This window comes from Narcine bancroftii, unplaced genomic scaffold, assembly GCF_036971445.1.
Source record: "Narcine bancroftii isolate sNarBan1 unplaced genomic scaffold, sNarBan1.hap1 Scaffold_260, whole genome shotgun sequence".
NCBI lineage: Eukaryota > Metazoa > Chordata > Chondrichthyes > Torpediniformes > Narcinidae > Narcine > Narcine bancroftii.
Window position 1 is genome coordinate 371,432 of NW_027211995.1, and position 25,081 is coordinate 396,512.

The 25,081-nt window shown below is 50.3% G+C and overlaps 1 long non-coding RNA gene across 1 annotated transcript; it reads left to right on the top strand.

The window, feature by feature from the left end:
- Positions 1-17,902: 17,902 nt before the first annotated feature.
- LOC138750774 (uncharacterized) lies at positions 17,903-23,604 on the top strand. The gene is made up of 4 exons (XR_011349500.1): positions 17,903-17,967; positions 19,092-19,281; positions 19,925-20,002; positions 23,141-23,604. It is a non-coding gene; the product is annotated as an uncharacterized lncRNA (long non-coding RNA).
- The last annotated feature ends 1,477 nt before the right edge of the window (positions 23,605-25,081 follow it).

Consider the following 25,081-nt stretch of genomic DNA (forward strand, 5'->3'; position numbering starts at 1 on the left):
CGCGGACGAATATTTATGGAGGGGGTAAAAAGTCCACATCAGCTGCAGGCTCGTTTGTGGCTGACCAGTCCGATGCGGGACAGGCAGACACGATTGCAGCGGTTGCAAGGGAAAGTTGGTTGGTTGGGGTTGGGTGTTGGGTTTTTCCTCCTTTGCCTTTTGTCAGTGAGGTGGGCTCTGCGGTCTTCTTCAAAGGAGGCTGCTGCCCGCCAAACTGTGAGGCGCCAAGATGCATGGTTTGAGGCGTTATCAGCCCACTGGCGGTGGTCAATGTGGCAGGCACTAAGAGATTTCTTTAGGCAGTCCTTGTACCTTTTCTTTGGTGCACCTCTGTCCCGGTGGCCAGTGGAGAGCTCGCCATATAATACGATCTTGGGAAGGCGATGGTCCTCCATTCTGGAGACGTGACCCATCCAGCGCAGCTGGATCTTCAGCAGCGTGGACTCGATGCTGTCGACCTCTGCCATCTCGAGTACCTCGACGTTAGGGGTGTGAGCGCTCCAATGGATGTTGAGGATGGAGCGGAGACAACGCTGGTGGAAGCGTTCTAGGAGTCGTAGGTGGTGCCGGTAGAGGACCCATGATTCGGAGCCGAACAGGAGTGTGGGTATGACAACGGCTCTGTATACGCTTATCTTTGTGAGGTTTTTCAGTTGGTTGTTTTTCCAGACTCTTTTGTGTAGTCTTCCAAAGGCGCTATTTGCCTTGGCGAGTCTGTTGTCTATCTCATTGTCGATCCTTGCATCTGATGAAATGGTGCAGCCGAGATAGGTAAACTGGTTGACCGTTTTGAGTTTTGTGTGCCCGATGGAGATGTGGGGGGGCTGGTAGTCATGGTGGGGAGCTGGCTGATGGAGGACCTCAGTTTTCTTCAGGCTGACTTCCAGGCCAAACATTTTGGTAGTTTCCGCAAAACAGGACGTCAAGCGCTGAAGAGCTGGCTCTGAATGGGCAACTAAAGCGGCATCATCTGCAAAGAGTAGTTCACGGACAAGTTTCTCTTGTGTCTTGGTTTGAGCTTGCAGGCGCCTCAGATTGAAGAGACTGCCATCCGTGCGGTACCGGATGTAAACAGCGTCTTCATTGTTGGGGTCTTTCATGGCTTGGTTCAGCATCATGCTGAAGAAGATTGAAAAGAGGGTTGGTGCGAGAACACAGCCTTGCTTCACGCCATTGTTAATGGAGAAGGGTTCAGAGAGCTCATTGCTGTATCTGACCCGACCTTGTTGGTTTTCGTGCAGTTGGATAATCATGTTGAGGAACTTTGGGGGACATCCGATGCGCTCTAGTATTTGCCAAAGCCCTTTCCTGCTCACGGTGTCGAAGGCTTTGGTGAGGTCAACAAAGGTGATGTAGAGTCCTTTGTTTTGTTCTCTGCAGTTTTCTTGGAGCTGTCTGAGGGCAAAGACCATGTCAGTGGTTCCTCTGTTTGCGCGAAAGCCGCACTGTGATTCTGGGAGAATATTCTCAGCGACACTAGGTATTATTCTATTTAGTAGAATCCTAGCGAAGATTTTGCCTGCAATGGAGAGCAACGTGATTCCCCTGTAGTTTGAGCAGTCTGATTTCTCGCCTTTGTTTTTGTACAGGGTGATGATGGTGGCATCACGAAGATCCTGAGGCAGTTTACCTTGGTCCCAACAAAGCTTGAAAAACTCATGCAGTTTGGCATGCAGAGTTTTGCCGCCAGCCTTCCAGACTTCTGGGGGGATTCCATCCATACCTGCTGCTTGGCCACTTTTCAGTTGTTCGATTGCCTTATATGTCTCATCCAGGGTGGGAACCTCACCCAGCTCTAGCCTTAGGGGCTGTTGAGGGAGCTGGAGCAGGGCGGAATCTTGGACTGAGCGGTTGGTACTGAAAAGAGATTGGAAGTGTTCTGACCATCGGTTGAGGATGGAGATCTTGTCGCTGAGGAGGACTTTGCCGTCTGAGCTGCGCAGCGGGCTTTGGACTTGGGGTGAGGGGCCGTACACAGCCTTTAGAGCCTCGTAGAAACCCCTGAAGTCGCCAATGTCCGCGCTGAGCTGTGTTCGTTTGGCGAGGCTAGTCCACCACTCATTTTGGATCTCCCGGAGTTTGCGCTGAAGATGGCTGCATGCGCGACGGAAGGCTTGTTTCTTCTCTGGACAGGACGGCTTTGTAAGGTGAGCCTGGTGGGCAGCTCGCTTCTTTGCCAGCAGCTCCTGGATTTCCTGGCTGTTTTCGTCAAACCAGTCCTTGTTTTTCCTGGAGGAGAAGCCCAGTACCTCTTCAGTGGATTGCAGTATGGTAGTCTTCAACTGATCCCAGAGGGTTTCAGGGGACGGGTCCGTGAGGCGGGTTGCAACGTCGAGCTTTGCTTTGAGGTTTGCCTGGAAGTTTCCTCTCGCTTTGTCTGACTGCAGGTTTCCAACATTGAACCTCTTTCTGGGGGCTTTATTGTTCCTGGGCTTTGGCTTGAAGTGAAGGTTGAGCTTGCAGCGAACCAGCCGGTGGTCAGTGTGGCATTCCGCGCTAGGCATGACCCTGGTGTGGAGCACATCTTGTTTGTCACTTTCTCGCACCAGGATGTAGTCCAGGAGGTGCCAGTGTTTGGATCGGGGATGCATCCAGGTGGTCTTAAGGCCGTCCCTCTGCTGAAAAAGGGTGTTTGTAATGACAAGCCACTGTTCTGCGCAGAGCTCCAACAGGAGGCGCCCATTGTCGTTGCACTTGCCGACGCCATGCTTGCCCAGGATTCCTGGCCAGGTTTCTGAGTCTTTGCCGACACGAGCGTTGAAGTCGCCCAGGATGACAACCTTGTCGGCTGTAGGGGTACGTTGGATGAGGTTGCGCAGGTCGGTGTAGAACGTGTTCTTTTCTGCTGGTTCCGCCTGGAGGGTTGGAGCATAGACACTGATGAGGGTGATGTGACGCTTGTTTTGAAGTGGGAGTCGCATGGACATGATTCGGTCCGAGAGGCCTGTCGGAAGGTTTTCGAGTTTGGAGGCAATGAAGCTCTTGACCATGAAGCCTACACCAGATAGGCGTCGTTCATCCGAAGGCTTGCCAGACCAGTAGAGTGTGTAGCCCGCGCCGCGTTCTTGGAGGCTGCCTACATCTGCCAGGCGGACTTCACTGAGAGCGGCTATGTCGATGTCAAGTCTGAGGAGTTCATGTGCAATGAGGGCAGACCGACGTTCAGGTCGGTGGCTGTCAGTCTTGTCTAGCATGGTTCTGATGTTCCAGCATGCTAGCTTGAGTTTGTGAGCATCTTTTGAGGGGGAGGACGTGGAGGGGGAGGACGTGGAGGGGGAGGACGTGGAGGGGGAGGACGTTGAGGGGGAGGACGTGGACCTGTCCTCGGGCCTGCGCAAAGGAGCTTTTAGGTGGAGTGCAGTGCACGCAGTACTGGCCCCACCCTTTACACCCATGGTTCGTGTGCCGTGGCCAAGCAAGCTGGGACATGGCAGCGAGGTCCTTGGGTCGTAGGTTTTATATCGGAGTGGCCTTCTCCTATGCAGGTTTCTTACCCGGGCTGGAGGGGTCTGCCTCCCCTCCTAGGTCGGTCCATACTGCCCGGACCGGGGCCGAGGCCGCCGCAGTTCACCCTGTGCCTGGACTGGGGCCACCGCCTCCCACTCCCTGCCCGGACCGGGGCCTCCGTCTGCCTCACTCGACCGAGGCCGGGGCCGCCGTCTCCCCCTTGCTCCTGCCCGTATCGGGGCCGCCGCCGTCTACCCTTCGCCCGGACCGGGGCCGGGGCCGCTGCTGCTCTCCCTGTGCCTGGACTGGGGCCGCCGCCTCCCACTCCCTGTCCGGACCGGGGCCTCCGCCTGCCTCACTCGACCGAGGCCGGGGCCGCCGTCTCCCCCTTGCTCCTGCCCGTATCGTGGCCGCCGCCATCTACCCTTCGCCCGGACCGGGGCCGGGGCCGCTGCTGCTCTCCCTGTGCCCGGACTGGGGCCGCCGTCTCCCCCTTGCTCCTGCCCGGATCGGGGCCGCCGCCGTCTACCCTTCGCCCGGACCGGGGCCGGGGCCGCTGCTGCTCTCCCTGTGCCCGGACTGGGGCAGTTCATAGTATATCACTGATAAACCTCACAAATGTGAATCCTGCTATAAAATAATGCTCCCCTTCTAAGTCTCACAGTATTCTAATCCCCACCTATTTAAAAAATTCCAAAAAAAGAGAGAAAAATCAATCCCAAAACAAGCTACACAAAAGTAGTAGCCCCCTAAAAATTTGGGTGTGGTAAAGTCCACAAGTGGCAGGTGACTAAAGGACTCAGTGTCACCCACCCCCAGTCAAACTTTCACAAAGTATTGAAACAAAAACATTCAACCCAGTGATTCCAGTCCCACTGATTGTTCCAGATCTTCAATATCGAGACGACTTTGTGTCAATTCAACTTTTTTCCCATTCTTTCCATATTTTCCAATCTTCCCATTTCCATTCCCATTGACCTTTCCCTTCGGTGACAATGGTGACGATCGCCCACTTCCTCATACATCTGGCAATGAATTAGCAAATATTAAAGCATCGTGGTCATTCTCAAAAAACTGAGATTGAAAATTCCCATAAAAATCTTTCAATACTGCCGCATAACGAAAAGCAAATTTATATCCCTTTCGCCACAATACTTCTTAGGCTGAATTAAATTCTCGGTCTCTTCTGATAATTTCTTGACTCAGATTTGCATTAAAAAAAAACCCTATTATTTTGAACCATCAGTGGATCCTGATTTTGCCGTGTTTTCTGCACCACCAATCGGAGGATCATCTCTCTGTCTTGATATTTAAAAGAGCGAATCAAAACTGCTCGTGGTAATTGGCCTGGAAACGGTTTCTTCCTTAACGCTCTGTTCGCTCGATCTAATTCCAGTCCATCTTGAATAAATTACCTGCCCTACACTTCTGGGATCCAATTCTTCAAAACCTACATCGGATCCGAACCTTGCATATCTTCCGGAAGACCTACTATCTTAACATTATTTCTACGACATTGGTTTTCTAATGAGCCAAACTTCTTCAATAATTCCTTCTTCTGAATCCCCCAATCTACAAAAGGATCTTCCACTATTTCCATTTTTTCTCTATTATGCTCCATTTGACTCTTGCATTCAAGAAAGCCTCCTCAATCTTTTTAAAATGATCTTGCACAGTATCCACTGATCGTGTCCATCTCGTAACATCACTCTTAACTACATTAATATCTTGCTTCATAAAAGTTATTTCTTCACACACAGTGTTCATTTTAGTTTTCATTTCTGAAAATCCTTGAGTCATCTGATGAGTCATCTGCATTGATATATTTGCCATATCTTCCATGAGCTGAGCAATCCCTTCCAGAATTGGAAACACAGAATCCAGTCCAGGATCCATCACCTCCATTTGAGGCTGACCTTCTTTTGCCGCAGTCCCCAGTTCTTCAAATTCTTATGAAATTGAGCATCTTCTTCCTCCATAGCAATAGGTCCTCTTCCGGTGCTGCTGTGGGTCTGGACACCCGACAACAGTGTGCCGACCTCGTCAGTTCACCGTCGATCAGGCTCCCCCACAGCCCACACCTTCTCCAAAGGTTTGTGGACCCTCGACACACTGTGCATGCCCGGTAGGGCCACCGACTACGCAGTGCATCTTCTGATGCTACACTGTACCTCTCCTGACCACCAGGCAATGCTGCACGCTTATGTGCCTGTCCTCGCTCAGCTGGCCCGCCCTCACGCCTGTGTTCATGAGTGCACGAGTCAAAACCAGTGAACTCATCGCTGAGCTGGTGCCATCTTGCGATAGCGCAAGTGGTGCCGACGAAATACTTCGCCGGGCAGGAATCCTCTGAGGCTTGGAGACGCCAGTCAACGACTCCGTTGCTTCAAGTTGAACTCGGCCATAATTCTTCAACACTTTTGTAAGGTAATTTCTTCTGGAACTGAGTTTTCGATTTTTTCACATTTGTAGCTATTTTGATCCTCCACAATTCCAAAGTCTATAAACAGTATTTTTAATCACTTTTACAACTTTTAAAATCGAGCATTTAATAGTCTAACTGGGGAAGGGTGGAACCACACATCTACCCTCTGCACCATCTTGTCACAGTATCTAACACAGTTTATAGTAAATCACTGTTAAACCTTCACATTACTGTGAATGCTGACTCTCAGTTTCTGCCTCAATCTACCGTTCATCAACATTAAACCTTCTCCCCCTGTTAACTTCATGTTAAAGTATCAGCCTAAGTTTACCACACATCATCATTAAACCTTCTCCCCATTGGGAGACCGGTTTTACTGTATCTGCCACAGTTTATCGTACATCACTATTATACCTTCTCACTACTGTGAACTCGGTGTTACAGAGCCTGCCACTCTACTGTACATCACCAGTAAACCTTCTCCTCAATGTGAGCCTGGTGGTACTGTATCTGCCACAGTTTAGTGTACATCATCATTAAAAATTCTCCCCAATATGAAGCTGGTGTCATCGTATTCAACAAAGGTTATCGTACAACTCTCTTCAACATTTTCCCCACTATGAACCCGGTGTCACAGTAACTGCCTCAGTTTCCCATACAACACCAAAAAAGCTTTTTTTCCCCACTCTGAGCCCAGTATCAATGTATCTACGTAGTCTCCTGTACATCACCATTAACCTCCACCCACAGTGAACCAGATTTCACAGTATCTGCCTCAGTTTATTATACATCATTTTAAAACCTTCTTACTACTGTAAACCTGGAGTCACAGATTCTGCCCTATTCTACCATACTTCTGTGTTAAACCTTCTCAGTACTGTGAACACAGTGTCTCAGTATCTGCCAAGGTCGTCGACTGTACATCTCCGTTAAATATTCTCCCAACTGTGAACCTGGGGTCATAGTGTCTGATACAATTTATCGTACATTACTGTTAAACCTGCCAGATAAGCTCCAGATAACGAAAGAGGAGTTCTCGCATCTGCAGGAACTGGGGATCATTCGTCGCTCTGACAGCCCTGGGGCTCACCGCTCCACCTGGTCCCAAAAGCCTCTGATGGCTGGCACCCCTGCGGAGATTATCGACGGCTTAATGATATGACAGTATCTGACCGTTACCCCATCCCTCACATTCAGGACTTTATGGCCAATCTGCATGATATGAGAGTATTCTCCAAGGTCAATCTGGTGTGCGTGTATCATCAAATCCCATTGCACCCCGAGGACATCCCCAAAACGGCCATCATCATACCCTTCGGTTTGTTCAAATTTTTATGCATGCCTTTCAGGCTCAAGAACACCGCCCAGACATAATGCACCTCATGGATACAGTGCGCAGGGATTTGAATTTTGTGTTCATTTATCTGGATGACATTCTTGTCACCAGCAGAGACTGGGCATAACACAAGTCTCACCTGCACACCCTCTTCTCCCGACTGGCTGAATTCAGCCTAATGATCAGCCTGGCCAAATACCAGTTTTGTGCAGAAGAAAATTTGGATGGGATGAAACTAATCCAGAATCCATTGCACAAGATTGGAAAAATTAGATTGAGCGTCTTCAAATACTTGGAAGTTTTGACGTCAACAGACTTTGGAGTGGCCACATTTGGTCAGTTACACCATTTTTCTGATGTAAGCGAAGGTGATTTTGATCCTGTCAGTTACTGAGTCATGTGAAATAACCAAGTGCGAGTAGATGGTGGATTTGTAATGGGAAAAGCCAGAGTGGCTCCATTAAAGTCAGTCACCAGACCTTGAATGGAATTGACTGCTGCTATTATGGCGAGCAAAATGGACGCTATGTTAAGAAGACAATTACAGATGGAGTTAGCAGATCCTGTGTTTTGGACTGATAGAACATCAGTGCTTAAATATATTAATAATGAAATTATGAGGTTTCATCTCTTTGTGACTGACAGAGAGAATGAAAACCTGGACAACAACAAATGGCAGATTTACCACAGGACAGAGTTTCACCTGATGAATTCCCATTTACATCCGTGGAAGTTGATTATTTTGGTCCTTTGAAAGTAAAGTGAGGACGAAGTGTTGAAAAACGATATGGAGTTATTTTCACTTGTTTGACTATGAGAGCAATTCATATTGAAGCAGCATCATTGCTTGATACAGTCTCTTTTATTAATGTTCTTTGGCGTTTTATTCCTAGATGTGGTCAAGTAAAAGAATTATGTTCTGATAATGGATCTAACTTTAAAGGAGCTGAACGAGAATTATGAAAAGTTATTCAAAATTGGAATCAACATCAAATTCATGATGCATTATTTCAGAAAGAAGTTAATTGGATATTTAATCCACCCATAGTTATGGGTGTGGTACGGGTAAGGGTTAGTTGGTTGTGGAGAACGTTTACAAAGGTCTGTACTGGGCAGTACTGGGCAGCAATGCTTAATGTTGTAATGGATGCGGAAGCTCTGGGAAGGGGTAAGGGAGGGACTGGCCAGGAAGTCTGCAGATGCTGGGTCCGAGGGCAATGCACAAACACGCTGGGGAAACTCTCGGATAGTTTTGTGAGGAGCAGGTCCTGCATCACGAGTCAAATTGAGTATTTCGAGGAGGTGTCAAAGGAAATAGATGAAGGTCAAGGTCTGTATGTGCTGCATGAGGATTTTAGTAAGGTGCTTGACAAGGTCCCCACGGTGACCTCATTCAGAATGTCCGGAGGCATGGGATCCATGGAGCCTTGGCTGTGTGGATTCAGAATTGGCTTGTTTGCAGAAAACAGAGGGTAGTAGTAGATGGAACAATGACTAGTCGCTCTCCAAAGGGATCTGCTCTGGGACCCCTGCTCTTTGTGATTTTTATGAATGATGATGGGAGTGGAAGGGTGGGTACGTCAGGGGATCACACAGAGGTAGAGATGTTGTAGACAGTGAAGAAGGTTGTCATAGGTCATCCAGTTTGCAGAGAAGTGACAGATGGAGTTCAATCCTGTAAATACAGATGTACTTAAATAAGCAACTGGTCCAGGTTTATTTCCAGAGTCATTTTCAAGGGCACGAATAACAGTTATTCTAAAGAAGGTTGGAGACCCATTAAAAGTAGCTTCATATAGACCAATATCTTTATTGAATGCGGATTACAAGATCATGAGCGCAGAGCACTTGGTTAATGGCAGGATTAAGAACAGTGTGCAGGACAGAGAAATATTTAGATCCTGCTCCATAAATCGCTCAAGGTTGCTGTGCAAATTGAGAGGGAGTTTAAGATGCTGTATTGTGTGCTAGCCTTCAGGAGTCAGGGATTGAGTTCAAGAACTGAGAGGTAACGTTGCAGATGTATAAAATTCTAGTCAAACCACACTTGGAATATTGTGTGCATTCCTGGGGCGAGAATACCAGTGGACGTCTAAATAAGGTGAGATGAGGGAACTTTAGACAAGATGTGAGGGGGATATTTTGTTGACACAGAATGTAGTGGGTGGCTGGAATGCATGCATTGCCAGGGGTAGTAGTGGAGGCTGGTCCAAAAAAGTCATGAAAAAGATTTTAATTTCGGGACAGGAATAAAAGAAAAACAGAAGGTACTGGTGGAGGGAGGGAAGAGTAATATTGTTATGGGGTAGGTTCAGATGGGTCAGCTGAAGGGACTCGACTGATCCATCCATGATTTGTCCAGCATCTTGCTGCCATGTCGTGGTGAACCAGGGTGTTGCCTGATGGAGACACGGTACTCTGAGATCTGCAGATATAGATTGTGGTTTTCTCCATAACACACTTCCTCAGGTAAAGCAGAGGAAGGGAAAGGCCCTATTGTGCAGAGGTAGGGAGGGGGTTGATGGGGGAAGAGTTGGGGCCCTCCAAAGTCATCGTGATCAGGCCTCGGAGACGGCATCTCTATCACTCGTATTTCTCTTCCCAGGAGAAGGAGCGATCTCAGAGAAAAGACACGAGTCCAGAAGAACATTGCATCCCAGCTGAACAGAGGACGGACAACATCATGATGGCCTGAACCCCTCCCCTTCTCCCTCTGGCCCTGCCAACTCCATTCCCCACTTTTTCCATATCCCTTCACCCATTTCCCCCACCCATTTCTCCCCTACCTCTCCTCCATTCCAACCCCCTCCCACTCACCTTCCCTTTCACCTACCCTCACACCTATGCCCTAAACTCAGCCCTCCTCCCTTCACCTCCCCTTTCCCTCTCCTTTGCCCCTCCCCTTCGCCTCCTACCCTTCCCCTCCTCCCCTTCCCCTCCTTCCCTTCCCCTCCCCTTCCTACCCCTAACTTAGGGGAAGGAGGGATAGGGGAAGGGGGTAGGAGAAAGGAGGTAGTGAGAGGGTAGGGGTAGGTAATGGGGTAGTGGAAGGGGGTGCAGGTATGGGGTAGGATTAGGGGAAGGGGGTAGGTGTAGAGGATAGGGGTAGGGTTTAGGTTAGGGTTGGGGAAGGTGGGTAGAATTAAGATATGGGTCATGGACGGGTAGAGGTACAGTTAGGTTTAGGGTTAGGAGATGTGGGCTCGGGTTAGGTCGAGGTTTAGGGTTAGGTTTAGAGTTTGGGGAAGTGGGCTTGTTTTAGGTTTAGGGGAAGGGGGTAGGAGTAGGAGTTAGAGGTGGGGTGTGAGTTGGGGTTTGGGGAAGGTGGGTAGGATTAGGGTTGGGTTTAGGGGACAGCGTAGGGATAGGGTTAGGGGACAGAGTGGAAATAAGAGTTAGGGTTGGGGACGTGGTGTAGTGTTTAAAGGTATCGGTAGTGTTAACGTTAAGGATAGAGTTTGTTAGGGGTTAGGGTTAGGTTGGGGAGGGGAGCGGGGGAGGCGAGCAGGGCACGGGAAATGGGGAAGTGATGGGGGAGGGGAATGGGCATGGGAATGAGGAGGGGTACGGTGTAGAGGAAATGGGAGGTGAATGGAGGAAGGCATCGCTACCCCCTCCCCTCCCCACGCCTACCCCCACATTATCCCTGTCTCCTCTCCTCCTTCCAGAGGAAGCCGGGCCTCATACCAGCCAGAACCTCCCTGTAATTTCAGAGCCTCCGTTTCAGGAAGTGCCTTCGACGCTTGACGTTGGACAGACATCTTGTCTCTTGATTCATTTTATACCGTTGATATTAAATTTAAAAATGGTTTGGTCTTTTAAAGCTTGAACTCAAAAGGCTCGTCCAGATAGACAACACAGAAACAGGCCCTTCGGCCCCACTCTCCTGCTGGCTGTGCTGTTGTAATCAGTCCATATTCCTCTCCACCTTTTCATTCTTAGCTCCCATCCAGCTCATGTTGCCTTGTCAATCTCACGGTCTGTGGGAAGAAGCTATTTCCCTCCCTGGCTTCTCTGCTTTTATTCCTCCATATCTCCTTCCTGATGGCAGGGGGACAAAGATGCTCTTTGCTGGATATCTGGGAGTCTATTTACAGAGCCCATCCCTGCAAAAAATTCAGGGGTCCCTTGCCTTGAGGTTCCACCCATGTTGCCTCTCCCTCAGCACTCTCTCGTCAGAACACAACTGCACCTTCCTTCCCCTCCTCTCCCAGGTCTCAGTATCCCCCTGACAATTCCAGTCAGCTGCCATGTCTACACCCTGCCCCATCTGCTATCGAATGCCCTGCATCCTCCTTCCCCTTTGGTTTCCTCCTGTAATCAGAATGGACCCCACCCTGTTGAAACTACCCATATTCTCACTGATCTCTCTACACCACTGCCCTCCATCCAGGGGTCTTGGTTGTCTTGTGGTGATGGTGGAGAACAAAGTACCAACTCAAGGAGATGGGGAGCAGTAAGGAGACCCCCAGTTCCAGGAGACATGGAGAACCACAGAGATGCCCAACTCTATCAATCCGGTAGAACCTGGTCATCAGGTGCAAGGAGCTCTCGGGTACTGCTGCACGTGAGGCAGGTGTGGCCCATCCCCACACCTCCACCCTGTCAATTCCCAAAACACATTTCCTATTCATGTGGGGGTCCAAAATGTATAGAGTCTGGAGGACCATGTACGTCGTCAATCAATGAGGGCATAACCCTAACCAGCATGGCTATTGTGTTTGGCTGTGCTTGGAAACAAAGTGCAAGGGCACCAAAAGCCGCTATGTGCTGAAGTTCTACCTGGCTCAGATGTTGCGAAAGATTGGTCTGGCCCTGATGCCACACAATGTCCTAGTCAGCAGGACTTTGCCCCATCACCTTCATGGGAATGGTTGCATAGACAAACACTGTTGACCACAGGGCCATCAGGCAGTGGTCAGCATGGAATTCCTGCTGACACAGAGACTAGGACTTGATGAGATACTGCGGGGTGGTACCCTGAGCAGAGCATCCAGAGACAGACATCCAGAACTGCTGGAAGACCAGAATCTCAGTGAAAGATGCCCTTTGGTCTGACGGAAACCCAGATAAGAGAAGCAAACACTAGAAAAGGGAGGAAGGTTTAGGGGCAATATCAGGGGTACTTGTTTTTACACAGAGTTGTGGGTGCCAGGAATGTCTTGCCAGGAGTGGTGATGAAGGCTAAAATATTAGCGGCATTTAAGGGCTTCTTGGACACATGAATGAAGGAAACATAGAAGATAGGAGCAGGAGTAGGTCATTCGACCCTTCGAGCCAGCTCCGCCATTCAACGAGATCATGGCTGATCTTAAAGTTCAGTACCCCGTCCCCGCCTTCTCTCTGTAACATTTAATATCCTTATACTGAAGAAATAGATCTAATTCCCTCTTAAATATATTTAATGAACCTGCCTCTACTGCCCTCTGTGGCAATGAATTCCACAGATTCACCACCCTCTGGGTAAAGAAATTCCTCCTCATCTCGGTCCTAAATGGTTTGCTTATTATTCTCAAACCATGGCCCTGGGTTCTGGATTTTCCCACCATTGGAAACATCCCATCTCCATCCATTCTGTCCAGCCCTGCCAGAATTTTATATGTCTCTATGAGATTCCCTCTCAATCTTCTAAACTCCAGTGAGAACAATCCCAATTTGCGCAATCTTTCCTCATAAGTAATTCCTGCCATTCCAGGTATCAGCCTGGTGAATTGTCTCTGCACTCCCTTCATTGCAAGAATGGAGGGTTATGAAGGAGGAAGGGTCTAGTTTTTATTTTGCTTGGAATTGATAGGTCAGCGCAACATCGAGGTCCGAAGGGCATAACTGTTCGACGTTAACCTGCTGGTCTTTTAGCACATGGAGATGTGGGTGAGGGAACGCTGCCCACCGGCCTAGTCCAGGTTGCTGAGAGATGCACTGAGGCTTGGCGCAGCCAACACGAGGGAGCTGTGGGGAAGGACTCTAATCCTCTGGGTCTTAAGGGGCGGAGACTAAGGGGAACCCCTTCAACCACAGAGTGCAGGGAGTAACCACAAGGTGGCAAAGTGGTGGAATGATGTTAAACAGAGAACATGAGCAGTGAAGGGAATATAGGCATGCAACACGAGGATGAGAAAAGACATGGAACAGTTGTCCTCTTGGTCAATAATTTTAGAATAAAGTTAATTTTGGGGTGAAAAAGAAAAAAGCCCGAACTCAGTCAACTTTGTTTCATGAGATACATTGTCCAATCCAGGAAAGCTCCTCTGTACCCGTTCAAATTTAACCCGAGGAAACTGTGTTCATGGTGAAACCTCTGCAAACACACAACCGGACCTATGCACAGAGAGACAAATGATACACGTGCAGTCCCTCCCAAAAAAGAAATAAATTCTGTTGAATCAATAGCAGAGTCATGGAGTCTTTGTCTGAGCCGTTCATCCATCATTCTCCATTCTCACTGCTCGCAGGAAGAATCTGTTTCTGGGCCTGGTGCTACTGGCTCCGATATTCCTCGACCTCTTTCCTGATGAGAAGAGCTGCCAAATGCTGTGGGCAGGTGGAAGGGATCCTCGACGACGTTGACAATTAACCCGGTTTATCCCATTGATATTTGGGGTGGGTGGGTTGGGGAGAGAGAGTCCCCATGATTCTATCTGCCACTCGTGGTCCTGCCGATCATTTTTAAAAAAATATTTATAAACTTAAAACCACAACAAATTCACACAATTAATAATAATGCTCATCTAATGTGTGGCATCTATAAAAGAAAGAATAAAGAAACCACCTCCCACCTTCATCCCCAATATCCTAACCTCTCCCCTTCTCGCCTCAACAGAAGTGTCTGTTACTTTAAAGTTTCATTGAATAAACGGAGGCCTTCAGGTGAAAGGGAGTGTCAGGGTTTCATGTAAATATCCACACCCACCCTTGGTAAATATGGGCTCCATATTCTTCTGACATATCGAGTTGGAGTGGCCTGTTAACCGAGACACGAGCCACTACACTAGAGAGCCGACAAACACGCTGACAGCGCAGACCCCGTTGGGGCCAATGCCCTTCATCCCAGAGGATGACCCACATGGTGGGAATCAATGAGCAACGGGAGGATCGCCTTCCAACCCGAGGCTGGAGCTGCCTGTTGAAGCAACTTATCTTCCACTTCCACTTCTTGGGTGCATGTCATTCTATCCAGACTTCGCGGGAGCGCGCCTGCTACTGTGGTGACCTCAGCAGGACCCAGCCCTTCAGTTGGATGTGAAGATCACGGTCCAGGCGGCTCTTCAGATGGTTTGGTTGAAGCTGTCAACATTCTGGATGTCGCAGCCACACGTGGGGTTCAAACAGGCCAAGGACCAGTTCCACCTCCAAGAGATCACCGCTGATGACATCCATTACTCCTCCATGATGTTCTTGCTCATCAGGACATGGCAGCAAGGCTCATCGACTTCCGACATCAGCCTCCCGAGCAAGGCAAATAGGATGCCCTCAAGGAGCTCTTTACCCGCACCTTCAGGCCACGCCTTTATCCTCCACCTCATTCTGTTCCTGCTCTCACTGTCGCATGGCCCAGACAGTCATTCCAACATGACACCCTTCATGCTATTTCTTTTCAGCTCTCACCAAACGCCCTGGACCCACTTTTCAGGAACTCTTCCCTCTTCCTCCCTATGTCATTGGTATCTCCATGTACCGCAAACTCTGGCCCACTTTAGGATGTCTTGGACACCAGCAGCAACACCCCAGACACTGGCACCAGGGAGGCACCACCTGGAAAAGGTCCAGGTTCCTAGTCCAACAGTCCTTTTCCTGAGAATCCAGGCAGCAGAGAAATATCAATGGTTGCTCAAAGCAAAATCCTCATTGCGGTGCCCACCAACAAGTTGAGGCACAAAGTTTTGTGGGTCTTTTGGGTTACTGGTGCCAACATATTCCCCATCTCACCCTGCCCCTCCATCTACTGTACAATGTTGCCCTGAAAAAAAAACTCTACGCTTCATTGATGACCTGAACAACAAATGGCTTCTTAAATGGCAAAACACGCTGTTGAACACCACTGCCACTGACCACAAGTATCCCCAACCCCTCAAAACTGGAAGACCCTTTGAATGACTTGTCTCTGCAATGAAGACAATGGTCTAGTAGAGCCTCGAGCAAAAGAGGCAAGGTCGCCGAGTCCCACACAGCTTCTTGTTCAATTCCCTCCTGGAAGGTGCCTCCCGCGACTCCCCATCTGAGTGTCAGATGCTCGCCTGTTCATCACAGAGAACCAGATGGCAGCAGAGACAGTCACACTCCAGCCACACCTCCCTAACATGTGATGGGTTAAATCTGCGGATGCCACTCACAGCGGACCGAAGAAGTGGTACATGGCAGACCGCACAGAGGCCGGGCCCGAAGGGCTGAGCCACTTGCAAGAACAAATCATGTCCTGCCCGAAAGTGACATCCTCCCACTTGAATGACCCCGAGAAGAGCTTGGCACCATGGCCTGGGGCAAACCGTTCAACACCCTCGATGCTGGACAGCAGGGAAAAAGCTTGGTTTACTGACGGCTCTGGCTGGTGGAGGTGCGAAAAACAGTGGTGTAAGGTGGGAGCGCTCCAGCCCACCACAGATAAAGTACTGACACAAGAGGGTGAGGTGGAGGGGAGAGCCAACTGTCCAAGCTGGTAGCTGTGGCACTGATCCGAAAAGGGACAACCAGGCGGGCCCAGGAGCCTCTTTTCCGATCAGTGCAACAGGATTTCTGGGCTGTGCCAAACAGCACGTCAGTGTGGATGGGTCGGCGTCAGGAGACAGGGAGGCAGATCCATGGCTGCCTGCTCTGAGGACAACAGCACTGGCAGATCTTCTGAGAGGTGGAACAACAAAAGAATAGTCAGGGTCCACCACGTGGATGGACACACCTCCAGGAAAACCGCTGAAGCTGACGCAATGCCACTGTGGACTGAGCTGCTCAAATATGCTCTGCCACTTTTTTCCCCAAGCAGAGAGACCCCGGAGCCTTGGCAGCATTGGTGCATCATAAATGTGGGCATATGGGGGCACTATGATGGCCAGAGGATCTGGGGGTCTCATGATGTTGCAAGAACTGTGATGGCCAAATGCCCTATTTGTCAGCAATTAAAACCAAGGGCCGCATTCGCTGGGGTTCGGGAGCTGGCCAAGTCTGATAAATTGACCATATCAGGCCTCTCCCCTGCCAAAATAAAAAGTGATATGTTCTCACGATGGTCAGCACATACTCAGATGTCCTGCCAGCGGGCCGACCAAGCACCATTTTAGCGTGCTCCATATGTGGAATACCCTATCGGATAACGTCCGACCAGCAATGGGTGGTGATGCCAAGTATTTGGGGCCACCTGCATATCCCCTACCACCCACAGGCATCCAAGATCAATGAGTGAATGAATGACCTGTTCAAGGTATCATATGTGACAAGTTGATTGTCAAGTCTTCTATCCACGAGTGGTTGCAAGTGTATCGATTAATCCGGCGAGTTTGTGTCTGTGTGTGTCTTTTACTCCTCATGCGACTTCACTACATGTGTCAATAAAAGACAACTGTGTTCAAATTCGCCACCCTTGGGAACCCTCGAATCAGTTTCACACACATAATAATTGGGGCAGTGAGCAGGGTCCTTCGAGTTCCGACTGAACACAGCTGCAGTGGAGATGCTTTGGAATCGGGGCAGGAAATCGAGTGCAGGCAGGGAGAACTGCGGGTGGACTGACGAGAGTGCAGGGTTGGGGAGCTTGGCAAGCATGCTGGCGGACCACGGCAAACTGGTAGACTGGTCCAAGCTCCTGGATCCACATCTTGAGAAAATAGGTCACCACGTGTGGTCCCACTTCAAGAAGTCGGGGTTCCTAAAATCTAAGGGGAATCAGAGGGTGCCTTTTGGCTGCCAGTGTTTCTCCTGAGAAACCAATGTGAGATCATAGAAAGGAAAGATTTGGAGAGGGCCCAGGAAAATAAGGAGATAAAGGTGGTCCAGCAGTGCTGCTGTGCACTGCAGGAGCCAGCACAGACTCCCCCAACCTGATCCACTGATGTCGAGATGAGAGGGACAGATGTAGCCAACAGGCATGCCAATCAAGGTCTGACTCCTCCCCCACTCCCCCAGTGAGTGAGTTTGTACTGGCCATGGAGCGATTAGCCGAGGCCATTTGCCAGGATTCAGGCATTAAAGGTTTCAGAACAGGCCAGGAAGAGCATGAAATCAATTTATTTGCAGAAGTTGTTCTGATAAATCTGACAGACCTGACACACTCATTGCCCAAGTTGTGCTCCACCCTGGAGGACTATGGGGAGATCTCTGGGTATAAGTTCTTTTGGGATATGTGCAAAATCATGTCACTTAGGAAGGGGGATTAGAGCCAATGTCAAGAAAATAGTCAACTAAAGTGGAGGCAAAATGGAATCAAATATCTAGGAGTTAGAATAGATAACAACGAGTAATTTAGACCAGCTGAATTATTCTCCCCTTGCTTGGGGAAATTGAGGAGTATTTAAATGGTTGGATGTCCCTGCCCATTACACTAGTGGTGTCACAGAGAGGGGAGGTGTCACAGAGGGGGGAGATGATGACACAGAGGGGGTGATGATGTCACTGCATGGGGCAGCCATAGCTGAGTCGTGCCATGGCACAGCAACAAAAGAAAGATGTCTCTCCTGGAAGGGGATTCTGGCCCACGTGTCGGAGTAGGACGCTGTATCATCCCAGGGACCCTCTGATCAACAGGGTTGTGTTTGGAAGCACCCTGCACCCATGGGTGAGATAAAGAGCCTGTTACATGCTCCCCTACTGTGACAGAGACTCCTCTGGCACCATCCTTTACCCAGTGTGGGCGGAGAGAATGGAGGCTACATTTAATCCCCTCTCCCCATCCTGAGTGCAGGGCACTTTATGAGGCAGCTGGAGGGGACTGGGGGGGGAGAACAATGGCATGTGAGGGGATACAGGGATGGGGTCTGTAGGACAGGAGGGGAGAACAAAGGAACGGGGTAGCACCACAGGCTAATGTCAAGGGAGATTGGATCAGAGATAGGGGACATAGGGTTGAGCTGGGGGGATGGGGTGCGAGGGGACGGAAAGCACTGGGGAAACCATGGGGGTGGTGTTGGGTGGGGGATGAGAGTGCGGTAGAGGATTCGGGGCAGGGGAGAGTGTGAGGTGTCTGAGGGAGAAGAGAAGTTGCGAGGGGGATGGAAGGCAGACCTTTCAACAGAAATGGGACAGAGCTCCCCCTCCACCTGGAATGGGATCTGTCCACTGAGAGACACGACCGCTCCTCCACCCGCCACCCCCCCCCGTGGTTACAAGATCCCTTCCACCCTTGCATACACTCCCACACCCCCCCAACCGGGATAGGATTCTTTCCCCCAGTGGACCTGGATCAAGGTGCTAGAAAGTGTTTCTGCTGCGGCAGACCCAACAGAGTTGAGCGGTGAAGCGTGGGGCTCTCTCCGCACCACCTGTTCCCTCAGGCGACGAGGTCTCGCTTGCATCATGGAAGATCACGGTGTTGCTGAGCTTCTGGGAATGTGGAGGGCTTCTGCTAAACCCGTGGTAGGGTTCAGAGTGGTTCATCTCCCCGGGACGTGCTGAAGGTCAAGATGACCCGATCTTCTCATGGAGGGAGGGTTGTAGACAAAGTGAACGGCTGCAGAACTGGCCTCAGTCTGAGGAGAGTGATCATAGAAGGACCTGGGGTGGCAATATTTCTACTGAGAGAAGCTGGAACGAACCACCAGAGGATCAATTCTGACATTTAGGTGACCCTTGGAAGGGAGTTAGAGGGAGGGGTAGAGACTAACTTGGACAGCAAGGCTGTGTTGGGATAAATGACCTGTTGTGTACCCTCTGGGTGTGTAAATGCTGCTGCTTCTGCCCCAGAGGACATGGCAATAAGGTCACAACAGAGGTGGCCACACCGTGTCATGGACCTAACGTCCCCAAGGTGGTGTCCTGAACAGATGATAAAATCATCGACAATGGATCTTTCGGTGTGGTGTACCAGGCAAGGCTGGTGGACTCCGGAGAGCTGATTGCCATCAATAAGATCTTGCAAGACAAGAGATTCAAGGTGAGGGGGAGGAGCAGTTGTGTGGAAATGAAAAACCCTGATATTTAACTTTAGGGCCTACAGCACGTTCACAGGCCCTTGCGACACATGAGCCCGTTTCACACAATTACACCCAATTGACAAACACCCTAAACACATTTTTGAAGGGTGGGTGGAAAGAGGAGCATCTGACAGAGACCAAAGCAGCCATGGGGTTGAAACAGAGAAAGTCACACAAACCCACAACAGCAGCCCCCCTCCCCACACACAACCCCCCACCCCACACACACTCACACACACACACACACACACACACACACACACACACACACACACACACACACACACACACACACACACACACACACACACCTGGCAAATATCAAAGATTTTCTGCAAATTCATTGTTTAGTAGAAGCTGGGAAAACAATCATAAAAACTGAAATGATACTTCATTGAACCCCCTGACGAGTCCCCACTCCAGCGACACGAAAAGTCCCCCCCACTGACTCTCGAAAAGTCCCCCACTTCGGCCTCCCTTGGAGTTCCCCACCTCTGACCTCTTGACAAATCTCCTCCCCGCCTCCTCCCTCAACTTGGACAAGTTTCCCCTCAGGGCCCCGACCCATCGCCCAGCCTTGCTGATGTTCTTCTCTCGCCATAGAACCGCAAACTGCAGATCGTGCGAAAGTTGGATCACACTATCATTGTCCCTCTTCTCAACTTCTCCTCTGTAGTCAAGGTAAGATCCACCTGCACCCACCCCACCCTCACTCTGATGCATATCATTTGCTGCTACCTTCCCCATTCCTTCAATCGATCTGTCTCGCTGCAGTCTCTCTGTTGCCTCCATCCTGCCCATCTGACCAGTGCCGACTCCTTGACGCTAGCTGCCCTGCTCCTCACCCATTAACTCATGACCTCTTGCCATTTCAACTCCAGACAGCAGCAGCCAAGACCACAAGACAAGGTCGCCAAATTCGGCCACTCAGCCACTCCAGTCTGTTTCCCCAATTCATTTCACGAATGTACTTTCCCCCATAACTCACTTTTGGCACCTTTTGGTGCGCCTCCAAATCAACGCCTGCTCTGAATCGTCCGAACAACTCAGCCTCCACATATTCGACCCCAGCCAACACCCGGCTGCAAACATTTCTCATCTCGAAACGTCAATGGTTTTTCTCCCCCGGTGAATCCTTGCCTCACGAGGGAGGGCGGTCAGAGCTGCACATTTTGTGCAGTCTCACCAGAAGCCGAATGATGGGGCAGCGGACGGGTCCACTACAGCCTGTTGACGCTCTGCTCGCTGAGCCCTTGGATTCATGCCATGTTGTGTTGAGCAGTGGGGGCATCAGGCCTACAGAGAGCAGGAGGGGCTGGCACTCCTGTTGGGAGAGGCACGGGGTTTTGGAGGGTAAATCCAGCTGACATGTTTGTATTGTGTCCAAGAGGAAGAGCAGGTTTATTTGAATCTGGGTCTGGACTATGTTCCCAAGACGGTTCACTGCATGGTCCAGCACTTCAACAAGGCCAAGCATCCCATTCCCATGATCTACATCAAGGTGGTTGTGGGTCTGGGTTGTCAAGTTGTCCACTGGGGCAAGCTTGGATGGTGGGGTTGGAGGATATGAAGGAGTTTACTGGCTGAGTCTCGCTGGGGACTGGATATCGATGAAGGGTGCATGAGGGTCTCAATGGGTATTGGTGAGGAGAGAAAGGGTAGTGAGGGGAGAGGGGTGGAGAGGATGATGAGGATGGATGTTGATTGGCAGGGAGGGGCCCGTCACCCACCTCCCCTTACCCTCAGGATATAGACCCGGCCAGTGTGGAGGCAGAGTGGGTCATGTTATATCGTTGTGTTGCCAGATGTTCATGTACCAGCTGTAGCAGAGCATGGCCTACTTCCATCCTCAGGGGGTTTTCCATTGAGACATCAAGCCCCAGAAGATGCTGGTAGATCCCGAGATGGCCTTCTTATTGCTCCTTTATTTCGGCAGGTAGATCCACCCATGTCTGTCCGTTCACCACCTCAACGCGGTCCTGATCCCTCTCCACAACACGGCCTTGTCCCCTCCCCACCAGCTCTCACCCCTCCCCCACCAGCTCTCTCCCCTCCTCCCTCTCCCAACTTGCCCCATCCACAGCTTAATAACTTATTCTAAATAAGATTGTGGGGGCCTTAGATGGAATGAACAGCCAGAAACCTTTCCTAAAGTGTCAGGTGCAAATCTCAGAGAGCATCCGCTTCAGGTGAGGGGAGATTTTTTTTATGCAGAGAGTTGTGAGAGCTTTGAATGCGTCACCAGAGAAAGTGGTAGCGGTTGGTAGAATAGGTACATATAAAAGTCTCTGAGACGAGCATGTGGATGTAAGGGAACAGAATTTTTACATGATAGAGGAATTTGGGGATATGGCGAGAAGGCAGGATAGGTCGAGTTTGGTCATAAATTAGATCAGCCATGATCGTATTGAATGGCGGAGCAGGCTCGATAGGCCATTTTTGTCCTATTCCTGTTCCCACTTCCTATGTTCCTATGGGTGTGGTACAGGTAAAGGTTGTGGAGAACATTTACAAAGGTCAGTACAGCCTTTATGGGCCAAAGGGCCTGTACTGGGCAGCAATGCTTGATGTTCTAATGGATGCGGAAGCTCTGGGAAGGGGTAAGGGAGGGACTCGCCAGGAAGTCTGCAGATTCTGGGGCCGAGGGCAATGCCCAAACATGCTGGGGAAACTCATGGATAGTTTTGTGAGGAGCAGGTCCTGCTTCACGAGTCAAATTGAGTTTTTAGAGGAGGTGTCAAAGGAGATAGATGAAGGTAAAGGTCTGTATGTGCTGCACGAGGATTTTAGTAAGGTGCTTGACAAGATCCCCACGGAGGCCTCATTCAGAATGTCGGGAGGCATGGGATCCATGGAGCCTTGGCTGTGTGGATTCAGAATTGGCTTGTCTGCAGAAAACAGAGGGTAGTAGTAGATGGAACAATGACTAGTGGCGCTCCAAAGGGATCTGCTCTGGGACCCCTGCTCTTTGTGATTTTTATGAATGATGATGGGAGTGGAAGGGTGGGTACGTCAGGGGATGACACAGAGGTAGAGATGTTGTAGACAGTGTAGAAGGTTGTCATAGGTCATCCAGTTTGCAGAGAAGTGACAGATGGAGTTCAATCCTGTAAATCAGATGTACTTAAATAAGCAACTGGTCCAGGTTTATTTCCAGAGTAATTTTCAAGAGCACGAATAACAGTTATTCCAAAGAAGGTTGGAGCCCCATTAAAAGTAGCTTCATATAGACCAATATCTTCATTGAATGCGGATTACAAGAATGTGTGGGCAGAGCACTTGGTTAATGGCAGGATTATGAACAGTGTGCAGGACAGAGAAATATTTAGATCCTGCTCCATATATCACTCAAGGTTGCTGTGCAAATTGAGAGGGAGTTTAAGATGGTGTATTGTGTGCTGGCCTTCAGGAGTCAGGGGATTGAGTTCAAAAACCGAGAGGTATCGTTGCAGATGTATAAAATTCTCGTCAGACCACACTTGGAATATTGTGTGCATTCCTGGGGCGAGAATACCAGAGGACGTCTAATTAAGGTGAGCTGAGGGAAATTTAGGCAAGACGTGAGGGGTACATTTTATTCACACAGAATGTAGTGGGTGGCTGGAATGCATTGTCGGGGTAGTAGCGGAGGCTTGTCCAAAAAAGGCATGAAAAGGATTTTAATATGGACAGGAATTCAAGAAAAATGGAGAGTACTGGTGTGAGGGAGGGGAGGGTTCAGGGGTAGGGGGGATGATGGGGGAAGTGTTGGGACCCTCCAAAGTCATTGAGTTCAGGCCTCAGAGACAGTATCTCTATCACTTGTATTTCTCTTCCCAGGAGAAGGAGCGATCTCAGAGACAAGACACGAGTCCAGAAGAACCTCGCATCCCAGCTGAACAGAGGACGGACAACATCATGATGGCCTGAACCCCTCCCCGTCGTATCCCTCTGGCCCTGCCAACCCCATTCCCTGCCTCTTCCATGTCCCTTCACCCACTTCCCCTCTTCTCCTCTACCCCTCCTCCATCCCAACCCCCTCCCGCTCATCTTCCCCTTCCCCTGCCCTCACACCTATGCCCTAACCCCAGCCCTCCACTCTTCACCTCCCTCTTCCCCTCCGCCCTTCCCTTCCCCTTTCCCCCTCCCCTTCCCCTCCCCCATTCCCTCCCCTAACCCTCCCCCTTCCCCTCCCTTTCTCCTCCTCCCCTTCCCCTCCCCCTTCCCTTTCCCCTTCCTACCCCTAACCTAGGGGAAGGAGGGGGAGGGGAAGGGGGTAGGAGAAAGGGGGTAGTGGAAGGGAGTAAGGGTAGGGGTTGTGGTAAGGGGTAGGGTAGGGGGTAGTGGTAGGGGGTGCGGGGATGGGGAAGGGGTAGGAGGTAGGGTTAGGGGAAGTGGGTAGGTTGTAAGGGATAGGGTAGGGATAGTGGTAGGGGGTGCGGGTATGGGGAAGGGGTAGGGTTAGGGGAAGGGGGTAGGTTGTAAGGGATAGGGTAGGGGGTAGTTGTAGGGGGTGTGGGTATGGGGAAGGTGTAGGAGGTATGGTTAGGGGAAGGGGATAGTTGTAGGGGGTGCGGGTATGGGGAAGGGGTAGGAGGTAGGGTTAGGGGAAGGAGGTAGGTTGTAAGGGATAGGGATAGGGTTTAGTTTAGGGTTGGGGAAGTTGGGTAGAGTTAGGGTTAGTGTTAGGAGACATGGGGTAGGGCTATATCTTGGTTTATGGTTAGGTCTATAGTTCGGGGAAGTGGGCTTGTGTTAGGTATAGGGGAAGGGGGTAGGAGCAGGGGGGTAGAGGAGGAGTGAGGTTTGGGGTTAGGGGATGGTGGGTAGCATTAGGGTTGGGGTTAGGGGGTGGCATAGGCGTAGGAATAAAGTTAGGGTTAGTGGATGGGGTGGGGGTAGAGTTAGGGGACGTGGAGTGGTGGTAGGGGGTATCGGTAGTGTTAAGGTTAGGTTTAGGATTTTGTTTGGGGTTAGGGTTAGGAGTAGGAGGAAGGGAAGGGGGAGGGGAATGGGGGAGGCGAGCGGGGGACGGGAACTGGGGACTGGAAGGGGGAGGGGATGTGGGAGGGGAACGGGCAGTGGAAAGGGGAGGGGAACGGTGTAGAGGAAAGGGGAGGTGAACGGTGGACGGCATCCCTAGCCCCTCCCCTCCCCTTCCCTTCCCCCGCATTTCCCCTGCCTCTCCTCTCCTCCTTCCAGAAGAAGCTGGGCCTCTTTCCGTCCAGAACCTCCCTGTGGTTTCAGAGCCTCCGTTTCAGGAAGTGCCTTCGACGCTTGCTGCTGGACAGACATCTTGTCTCTTGATTCATTCTGTACCATTGATATTAAATTTAAAAATGATTGGGTTTTTTAAAGCTTGAACTCAAAAGCTGGTCCAGATAGAGAAAACATAAACAGGCCCTTCAGCCCCTCTCTCCTGCTAGCTGAGCTGTTGTAATCAGTCCATATTCCTCTCACCCTTTTCATTCTTAGCTCCCATCCAGCTCATGTTGCCTTGTTAATCTCATGGCCTGTGGGAAAATGCTATTTCCCTCCCTGGCTGCTCTGCTTTTATTCCTCCATATCTCCTTCCTGATGGCAGGGCGACAAAGATGCTCTGTGCTGGATATCTATGAGTCTATTTACAGAGCCCATCCCTGCAATCAATCAGGGGACCGTTGCCTTGAGGTGGCAACCATGTTGCCTCTCCCTCAGCACTCTCAGAACACTACTGCACCCTCCTTCCCCTCCTTTCCCAGGTCTCAGTAACCCGCTGACAATTCCAGTCAGCTGCCATGT